Source organism: Nelusetta ayraudi, unplaced genomic scaffold (genome assembly GCF_046127955.1).
Source record: "Nelusetta ayraudi isolate G7.1 ecotype Tasmania unplaced genomic scaffold, CSIRO-AGI_Nayr_v1 ptg000135l, whole genome shotgun sequence".
NCBI classification, from domain to species: Eukaryota; Metazoa; Chordata; class Actinopteri; order Tetraodontiformes; family Monacanthidae; genus Nelusetta; species Nelusetta ayraudi.
The window spans coordinates 1610410-1620710 of NW_027466185.1; the positions used below are offsets into that span (position 1 = coordinate 1610410).

Consider the following 10301-nt stretch of genomic DNA (forward strand, 5'->3'; position numbering starts at 1 on the left):
GATTTTGGATAGCGTATAGTTTGGAGAGTTTGGAGAGATAGCGTTTAGTTTGGAGAGTTTAGGGAGAGAGTGAGGAGAGAAAGGTGATAGGATGGAGTCAGCGAGGAAGAGGAGGATTTCCCCTGTGTGGGAACACTTTGATTTGATTTCTCCTAACAAGGTAAGCTAAATCTAAACATTATTACAGACGCATTTGGTTTGCTTATCAAGAACTTTTTTCACGGTTTCTTAATTTATTCATAGGTGAGGTGTTTATTGTGTTCCAAGGAGTTGGGGTACAATAATAACACCTCATCCATGCTAAGGCATCACTGTGCCTTGCATGAGAACAAGGAGAAAACTAGAGCTTCATCTAGCCATGGTAAGTCATAACAATTTTACAAAGAAACTATCACAGTTTTTCTGTTTACTTTTGTTTATTGTGCAAATAAAGACTAGTAACACTGAATTTATTCTCTTTTAACCAGCCACCAGAAAACAGGAGCTGGATGAAGCTCTTGTCTCCATGGTAGTGAAGGACACTCAGCCCTTCAGTATTGTGGATTAGGGCATTTGTGTCCAAACTGGATCCGAATTATGTTCTCCCGACAAGTCAGGTATGTATTGGTGCATGCATAAAACAAATGAGTATTTAATTGTATGTCTCACAATTCAAACAAATTCAGTATATTTTCTCCTTTAGGCTCTGAAGGCCATGGTGGAGGCCAATTATGAGTCTGCAAAGGAGAAGGCTAAGGCTACCGTTGAGAAGGTGGCTGCCGTTAGCCTTACTTCTGACATGTGGACATCCATGAACATGGATGCCTACCTGGCTGTGACATGCCATTTTGTGGGGGAGAACACCAGGCTCAGTTCAGTGCTGTTGGGATTGCAGGCATTTCCCCAGTCACACACTGCTGCTGAAAATATAGCACCTGTGAAGGCCCCCCTAATGGAGGAATGGGGAATCACCAACAAGGTGACATGTATGGTCACTGACGGTGCTCCCAATATGGTGGCCTGTGTGAGAGAGCTGAAGCTTCGGCACCATATCTGCACAGCACACACACTGAATTTGATCGTCAAGAAGGCACCAGAACCCTGTGCTCTCTGGCATCCGGGCCAAAGCAAGGAAGCTGGTTGGCTTCTTCAGAAGCAGCACCGCTGCTAAGGTACGGTCATTCCCTTTATTTAAATTTGTAATAACACTTATAGTTTGTCTGCATTCCTGCTGCAGTGATTTAATGGCCTACTCATCTGTATCTTTAAAGGAGAAGCTTACACAAGTGCAGCTTCATCTGGGGATGGCAAATAGAAAGCTCATGCAAGAAGTTGACACCAGATGGAACAGCACTTTTTTGATGCTGCAACGTTTGGTGGAGCAAAGGGAGCCAGTAGGTGCAGCGTTAGCTGGGCTCCAGCAAGACATCCCCATGATGACGAGGAATTCAACATTGTTGGAGGGTGCCTCTCTCTGCTGTCTCCCTTCTATGATGCCACTGTAGAATTGTCGGCTGAGGAAAACGTGTCTGCCTCCAAAGTTGTGCCCCTTATGAAAATGCTGGAGCAGAACCTTCAGGAGGAAATGGCAAAGCCGGCACCTGCAGTGGCATTGGATGTGGGAGACCAGCTCATCAGGCAACTACGGGAGAGGCTTCATACTTTGCAGTCGATGAGCATCATGTCCCTTGCTACACTCCTGGACCCACGATTCAAAGTTATTGGAATTTTCAGTCCAACAAAAGCCACCAAAGCTATAAAGCGACTGACTTCAGAGTGTGCTACGATTATAAGGGCCCAGCAAAGCAGAGAGGGAATCCCCCAGGCTTCTACCTCTCAAGATGTCACCGGAGGTAATCTATTATTTATTTTGAAATCAGTTATTCCGATGACAACACTTACTAACATGATCTGCTGTTTCCTCTTAGGTAGCAAACTGTGGCGTCGTTTGGACACCAGTGTCCTAGAGGCAAGAAGAACTCAAAATGTCACAGCCGATGCTACTGTAGAGGTCCAGCGGTACCTATCTGAGCCCAACGTTGAAAGAATGGAAAACCCTCTCGAGTACTGGGAGAGGCAAAAACGACTTTACCCAAATTTATATAAACTTGCACTTTCCTTTTTGTGCACGCCGGAATCTTCAGTGCCTTGCAAAAGGGTCTTCTCAAAGGCCGGAGAGGTTGTGAATAAAATGTCCCCTGTACATCAATGTCCAAGTTCCACAAGCATCCATGCGCTTTTCCAAGTTCCACAAGCACTTTCACTGTCATCTGCCTGATTACACCTGCCATATTATATTAGCATTTTCTGAAAATTTACACGCACAGAATATATTCAAAAAATGTATTATACACATATTATAATTTATGTACAGAAAAGATTTGGTCATTCATTTTTTGCAATTCATAGTCATTCCCAACAGACATAAAAGACAAAAAAATCAATACATCACACATTATGTGGTTCAGACACAGTTTGCCTGTGATTATACACTTGGCCAATAGGTGGTTTCGTGTGCACATGAAGCTTCGAGAAATGAACCCTTTCTCGAACCAGTTGGCTCAAGTGGTTCAATGCCTCATGAGGCTTCACCTCACCATCACTACCCGCAATGGAACGTGAACGTCGTCAGCACACAGGCTCACTCGAGGGCAGGCTGTTTTTCCTCCGCAAATCTCTAGCGCAGCCCTTACAGGTATCGTCGTTGGCATCTCTCTCGAGGCTTCTCACCCTGCCGCCTTAAATCCCCTCCCAACCACAGCAGGTGCGCACAGGTGCGCCATCATCATCATCGCACCTGTGCCGACAGCCTCCCATGATCGCGCCGCGCTGGCAGGCAGGAATCCGCGTCATACATACTGGGAATTCTTTGATGTAATTCTCGATCATGGATAGTAGAAACAGATACCACCAGTGCATCAGGTACCTCATCATTTGAGTGCGTTAGGCCGTGGGCCCCTTTCCAGACGGCACCTATAAGACCGGGCGGGAGAACCGGGTCACAATTACATTAATGCAACGTAAATCTTGTGCCATACGATATCTACCTGTCCCTTGCTTCATGAGTTTACACATATATATATAATGTTCCATGTTTATGACTGTCTGCACTTTTATCCTGTCAATTTTATCAGACTGCTCCAAAACCTGAATGTAGCAAAGGTGATAAATTGCTTTTTGTGCCCCACGAATTGTCATATGATCACATGGGTCGAGGTGGCCAATGGAAATCAATGCTCTTATGACATGGAGGCACATGTGTGAGCTGGCCAAACAATGGCCAGCCAGCATGTGATGTCATATGGTCAGGTGGGTTGGTGCAGCCAATCACCACCAGCGGGTGGGTATATAAGGCCTCTGTGGCTCACTCTCAGGGAAGCAATGGGGGAAGCTACAGGAGAGATGAGCTACAGGAGCCTTCAACTGTGCCAACTCAAACTGAACATGGCTGAGTGTTGCCATGCCTGTGACCTCACCAGGTCCCTGAACTGAAATGATGGCGAGCTTACGAAGCAGGATTTGAACGATCCTACAACCGAAACGCCCCCCCCCACCTGCCAGGCCGGTAGGGGGCTCCTTGGAGCTCAATTGAAAAACTCTCACCCCACTTGCTCAGCCGTGGCCCCTTTCCATCCAGACCCATACACACTGACATACATTCACACTCATTTACATACACACACCCTCTTTTACTGAATTTTCATTTCCTTCTCATATTTCACCCCGACTACTGCATTTGACCCCGAACCCAGACGTGGGTTGTTTTGTCATGAACTGTGGGTGGGCGGAAGGGTTGGGTGGCTGCATTGCTGGGCTATGGAACAGTTTGTTTGATGGTTTTGTTGAAGTTTTTGGTTTTGTGTTATTTGTTTAAATGGCCATTTTGTTTTCCTTTTGCAAACTTATTTTTGTTCACTGTATATAATTTCACATTGTTTACCACCATTATTCATATAAATATATATATAAATGCAAACCTGTCTCTGGTCGCTTGTCTCCACTCCCTCTTTGAGCAAACTCTAGCATCTTCTGAATCTTATATTACATGCGCCTCACGTTGGCCTGTGCTACATTTGTGGCGAGCTAGCCAGGAGGGAGTACAGACAGAGTTCGGCAACGATTAACAGATTGACAGTAGAATCTGACATTAATTGCAAACATGGATATTTTGGAGCAGTATGGCATAAAAATTCCTAACGCAGTTTTGATCAAACCTTTAACTCATGACACTGAGGGTGAACTGATCGACTTTTTGAAACGGTATGCAAAACCAAACAACATTAAGGTTATAACGGAGCCTGGTGTTCTCCAAGATACAATGGTTGTAGAATTTGAGTCAGGTGATTCTTGGATTGCGTTGCGGCAAATGCTGCCATATACGTACCAATCTCTGACCAAAGAGGTGACTTATGAGATTTTAGAGCTTTCCACAGCTTGTTCCGGGTGGTATGGTGAGCTAAAAACTAAGGAATATTTGGGTGGGTTGAGAGAGTTGGCAAAACTCACAGGGCAGGACTATGCTGGGGTTCTGATGGGGGCAATGTCTCTACTGGGCCAGTCTATTACCGAGTTGGGTCTCAAAGTGAAGACTTGCCCAGAGGCTGAGGAGGACAAGGGGCAGGCCGCCCCCAGTATGGCTATTCCAGTGCAATCATCCAACAGTGCCACCACCAGTTCACTTCAAGGTACTACAGCTGCAAATGCCACTGGTGGGCTGCCACAACCTCCAACTATAGATGCTCAAAGTCCGCACAGAGACTCCGCTCATTCTCAGGACGCATTCCAAGGCCACCGCATGAATCTGATTATGAGGCCTGGCGCTCTGGGGTGGACCTCTTACTGAAAGCCCCAGCTGTTTCAGACCTGCAACGCTCTAGGAAAATACTGGAAAGTCTTTTTCCGCCAGCTGCAAATATGGTGAGACATCTCATGCCTGACACACCACCCACAGCCTACCTCCAGATTCTCGACTCCGCGTATGGCACAGTCCAAGATGGTGATGAACTCTACGCCAAGTTCATGGAGCTGTTCCAAGATACCGGGGAGAGGCCATCCGCATACTTGCAAAGACTGCAAGTTGCACTGAATTTGGCCGTGAAGAGGGGAGGAGTCCCAGTTGCAGAACTGGATCGACATCTGCTAAACCAATTCTGCCGTGGCTGCTGGGACAACACTCTCATCTCGGAACTTCAGCTCAAACAGCGCAAGTCCCATCCCCCATCTTTTGCAGAGCTGTTGCTGCAACTCCAGACCGAGGAAGATAGAGAGGCTGCCAAAGCTCAACGTATGAAGCAGCACCTTGGGTCAAGAGCCAGAGCTGGGGCACATGCTCACTACGCCTCTGTCCCGCCAGATGAAACAAAAGTCGATGCGCTGACTACCATCACTCGCCAGCTCTCTCAGCAGCTTGCCGACATTCAAAGACAGCTAGACTGTCTTGCTGCTCAGTCCAACCGCCAGCCTACGACCAAGCCAACCCATGCAAGCAGGCTCAGTGAAGGAACGAAACACGGTAAAGCTATTTCTCGCTCCTCCCACAAGGCATCATCTACTGGACCAAAAGCTGGTTATTGTTATAATTGTGGAGAAGACGGACACATCAGGCCTAAATGTGACAATGATCCAAACCCTTCACTCGTGGCAATGAAGAAAAGACAGCTCATGGAAAAACAAAAGACGTGGTCCAAATCAACTCCTCACAGTGACTCACCTTTAAACTAGATGAGGTTCCTGCTGAGGGGCGAGCAGGAACTACAATGTCCCGCCAAGAAGACACCAGCGATGTGCATCAAACAGTCACAGGGCATTTCCATCAAGCCTGTCCGCCTGCCCAAGGGATTAATTGGTTCCAGATGCACTGGTCAAGTAAGCATAGCTGGGCAGGAATTTGCATGTCTGCTAGATACTGGATCGCAAGTAACTACGATCCCCATTTCAGTTTACAATCAGCACTTCTCAAATCAACCCGTGAAACCACTCTGCGACCTGCTACAAGTAGAGGGGGCAGCTGGGCAGGAAGTACTATACCTGGGCTATATCGAGACAACAATCACATTTCCAGCAGAGTTCCTTGGTGTTGCCATAGATGTGTACCCTGGCCCTTGTTGTCCCTGATGTCAGATCAGGATCCCAGTCCCAAGTCCTGATTGGGATGAACACTTTAGACCCACTATATGACCAACATCTGGAAAGCGAGTGTGCTAGCTACAAACCATCTCGGCATGGCTATAGAGCAGTTCTCCAGCTGCTCGAGCAGCGGCACCAGCAGACCCAAACAGCCAACGACGCTGGAGTGAGAGTGACAAGTAGAACACCAATTAAAATTCCAGCTGGCTGTACCATGGTCATCCAGGGCTGTGTCCCGGCAAGCCCCTCCGCTGCAGGCAGATCTGCTCTTATCGAACAGCCATCCACCCCATTGCCTGGAGGGTTGTGTATAAGAAACTGCCTGGTTACTGTGCCCAGCCACAGACCCCATCAGATCCCCATCATGATCGCCAATGAGTCTGACCTGGACATCACACTCCAGCCATCGAGCGCCATTGCAGAACTTTTGATGTCACCGGAAATCCTGAGTCACAATGTCTCCCTGGACAACACCCAGCCGAGCACAAAAGAAATCAATTTGGAGTTCGATTTTGGAAATTCTCCAATTCCCCCAGATTGGAAGGAGCGAGTGATTTCCAAACTCAAGCAGGTTCCGGAAGTATTCTCGCAGCATGATCTTGACTTTGGACGCACCAATCGTGTAAAGCATCATATCCGCCTCCACGATGAGGCTCCGTTCAAGCATCGAGCTCGGCCCATTCACCCTCGTGACCTTGAGGCAGTCCGCAACCATCTGCGAGATCTGTTGGAGGCAGGTGTGGTGCGAGAATCTGAATCGCCTTTCTCATCTCCGATTGTGGTGGTCCGAAAGAAAAATGGAGACGTGAGGCTATGTATTGATTACCCTAAGCTAAATCTCCATACTGTGAAAGACAACTACGCACTCCCAAATTTGGAGGAATGATTCACCGCACTCAATGGTTCCCGATGGTTTAGCGTGCTTGATCTCAAGTCCGGATACTACCAAATTGAAATGGCAGAGACTGACAAACCCAAGACTGCGTTTGTAACTCCACTCGGCTTCTGGGAGTTTAACCGGATGCCACAAGGGGTAACCAATGCACCAAGCACCTTCCAGCATCTCATGGAGAGGTGTATGGGTGACTAAATACAAGTGCTACATGAAGTCAAAAAGGCCTTCAACGGTGCCTATGGTGGTGTCTTCCTTGGCCTACAGTTTGTGTTTATACTGCCCTCGCCAGACTGTATGTTGAATAATAATAACAATAATAATAATGATGTATTTGATTAATATAGTGCTTTTCAAGGACCCAAAGCGCTTTACATTGAACCTATTATTCGTTCACACCACATTCACACTGGTGGTGGTAAGCTACTTACATTCGTACGAGGCAATGTGAATAACACTATATTAGCGGTCACATGTGTGATGTGATAACTATCTTCCGACAGCAAGTATGACAACCTGGGAACCTTTGTGTCCACCCAATCTTGAACTGAGATGAGGCACTTCGTCATGAGGCCCAAATCTCTGGCCTGGTGACATGAGGATAGGCTTCTTCAACCACCTCATACCACTCCATCTGTTCACCTGTCAAAACTACCTGAGCAGCCACACCCACGGGACCAGAGCCGGCCCAAGGCATAAGCGAAGTAAGCGACGGCTTAGGGCCCCAAGGCCACTAGGGGGCCCCCAAGAGCAATAAAAAAAAAATCCCCCCCAAATCTTATTTTTCCATGTATAAATGATGATTTCTATATGATCAAAGATATATTATTGTACAAAAACACATGTAACCTGCGTCTGGGTCTCTCACTGTTTCACTACAAAATAATCTTCTAACTAGGGCTATAAAGCTCAGTTCAATCACAGGTTTTGGAAAAAAGAATGGGAGATTGGCAGCAGCAAATTAAAATAGACCCTCAACCCACACAAAACACAAACACACACAATTGCTGAGAGACTGTTTACTTGCACATATAAACAATTCTGATTCCTCTCGAATGAATTCAATGTGTTCCAATATACATTCACAATAATAATAATAATGTCATATATTCACCATGAAAGTAAATGTATCCTTGCAGGACCGAATGTAAATAGTCTATTTTCAGCTGAAAAAATAGAATAAAAAAATAAAATAAAATAAAATACGAGATCTCAGAGCAAAGTATCAACAAAAAATAAAACAAACCGAACAACTCCTCAATAAAGTTTCCACCTTCCTTACTACTGCTCCCCTGCAGCAGCGCAGCGTCCACGTGTCCGTGCACCAGCGAAATGGAGGCTCCGGTGCAGATGAAACCCGCTTTCTCCGCGTTGTGCTGAGTTGTGTCCTCAAAAAAAAAAAAAAAAACAGTCTACACCGAAAGTGCAAAAAAAAGAAACTTTTTTGAAACCAAAAATAATAAACCAGATGACACATTTCCAGTAAGAACATTGTTTACCTGTTCATTTTTGTTACTTTCAGTAAGACTAGATGATATACCTCACTTTGTGCTTTATCACTTGGAATGTTGTGTAAATCAACCTCAGGACACTCTTGTAGCTGGATGTGCTACCCTTTGAGATTGAAAACCATATGTGGCACCCTGGACATGATCCATGATGCATTAATTGAAATTATTCGTATTAAGTTTGCATTGGTATTAACTTATGATTCTGATTATTTTAGCTTTGGGGATACAGCAACAGCATAATTTCAACATGTAATACATACATGTGTAAAGACATGTCAGGCCGTCAATAGGATGTAAACGACACTGCCAGAGCTGCATTGAACTCATTGTAGGTGTGTGAATGATCAACAGTCAATATTGGCTGAAATAAAGGGCCCCAAAATCAAATTTTGCTTAGGGCCCCGTGGAGGCTTGGACCGGCCCTGCACGGGACCCACCAACAGACAAGGGATGCATGGACCCAAAGGTCCCTTACAGTTCACCCTCAAATGCATTCCTTGACACTTCATTCTCATCTCGGTCATAGAATAAGGTGACACGACAGGGCGGAGTAAAAGGTCGGGGGATAGACAACCAGGGCTTCCAGCTTTGAACAGCAGTGACAGTTCCAGGGGATTCAGGTTTCAGGTTCCAGCTCACCTCAATAAAAGTCTTCACAGAATTATTTGCCTGGCACTGCATTAGCATCCATCAGCATGTGACACGTGGCACCTGGTGTACTTGTGTTGGTGTTCAGTTCAGTTCATCAGGAAATCTCACTTGTATTATCTGCCAGTGCCTCATCCGTGTGAACCTCTGGTCACCATCACTGAAAGTCATCACAGTGACAATTCCCCTACGTATACTGGCCTCGCGGAGTAAGACAGAAAAAAAAGATACTGTGATATGTAAGCTGCACAGTAGAGCAGTAGTGTAACTTCCTATCGTGCCTCTGTAACTCACGTCAAACACCAGGAAGCGTGGGCCAATCAGAACAAGCCGAGACATAGCAGCACGCTGGGAAGAAACTCTTTTCTGAGTATTTTCTGTCTTAGATTTATTATGACACATGTTTCAGATTGCAGTCATGCTGTCAGCTGTTTTGCAGCCGTTTATTTTTGTGATGTGGTCTATAGGGAATTTAAAAATAAGGATTTTTTTGGCTGCAGTACGTCAAGGAGTCCATGGCATCTTGTTGCTGCCCGTTTATCTGTTTGTGTGTCGCAGATAATAATGAGCCAAAAACATCTGCTCATTATAAACCCAAATCAAGATGAAAAATGCAGTGAAATTATAATCTGTCATCGTGGCTGCAAAGCAAACTTGAATACTTATAACTACTATTGTTACTTTGAAGAATTATGTTTTAGTATAAATAAGCCGTGTGGGACTTAATTACAGGAATCAGCATCAAGTTTTGTTTGTTTATTTATTTATTTGTTTAAGCTTACTTCTACCCCCCCCCCCCCCCCCCACCCCCCCAACAAAAGTTGCATAAACTCGCACTTTTCACTTTAATCCCAAAGGCCAATGAGGAAACTTTGTTTTGCGATTCGGGTCAATCCACTAATCAGTGTTAGTGTGACAGTCAAGCCAAAGACTTGCCCTCGTTATACTTCGACTTGTGTCCGCACTCTGCCAACTTTAAGCGTCGTCTTAATTAATCCTCCACTTCCACACATGTAATTGATGCGCGCACACACTCACACGCCACTAGAGCCGTTGATTCCCCACTGGGACAGTTAATTGTCAGCTTGCAGAGGAGTTTTCTGGTGTGAATTCTAATTATTTCCTTTTTTTCCTCCTGTTACCAG

General features: G+C 45.7%; 1 long non-coding RNA gene across 1 annotated transcript; it reads left to right on the forward strand.

The window, feature by feature from the left end:
* Positions 1–928: 928 nt before the first annotated feature.
* Positions 929–2154, forward strand: LOC142877078 (uncharacterized). Its single transcript, XR_012923779.1, has 3 exons — positions 929–1151; positions 1251–1832; positions 1908–2154. It is a non-coding gene; the product is annotated as an uncharacterized LOC142877078 (long non-coding RNA).
* Positions 2155–10301: the final 8147 nt, after the last annotated feature.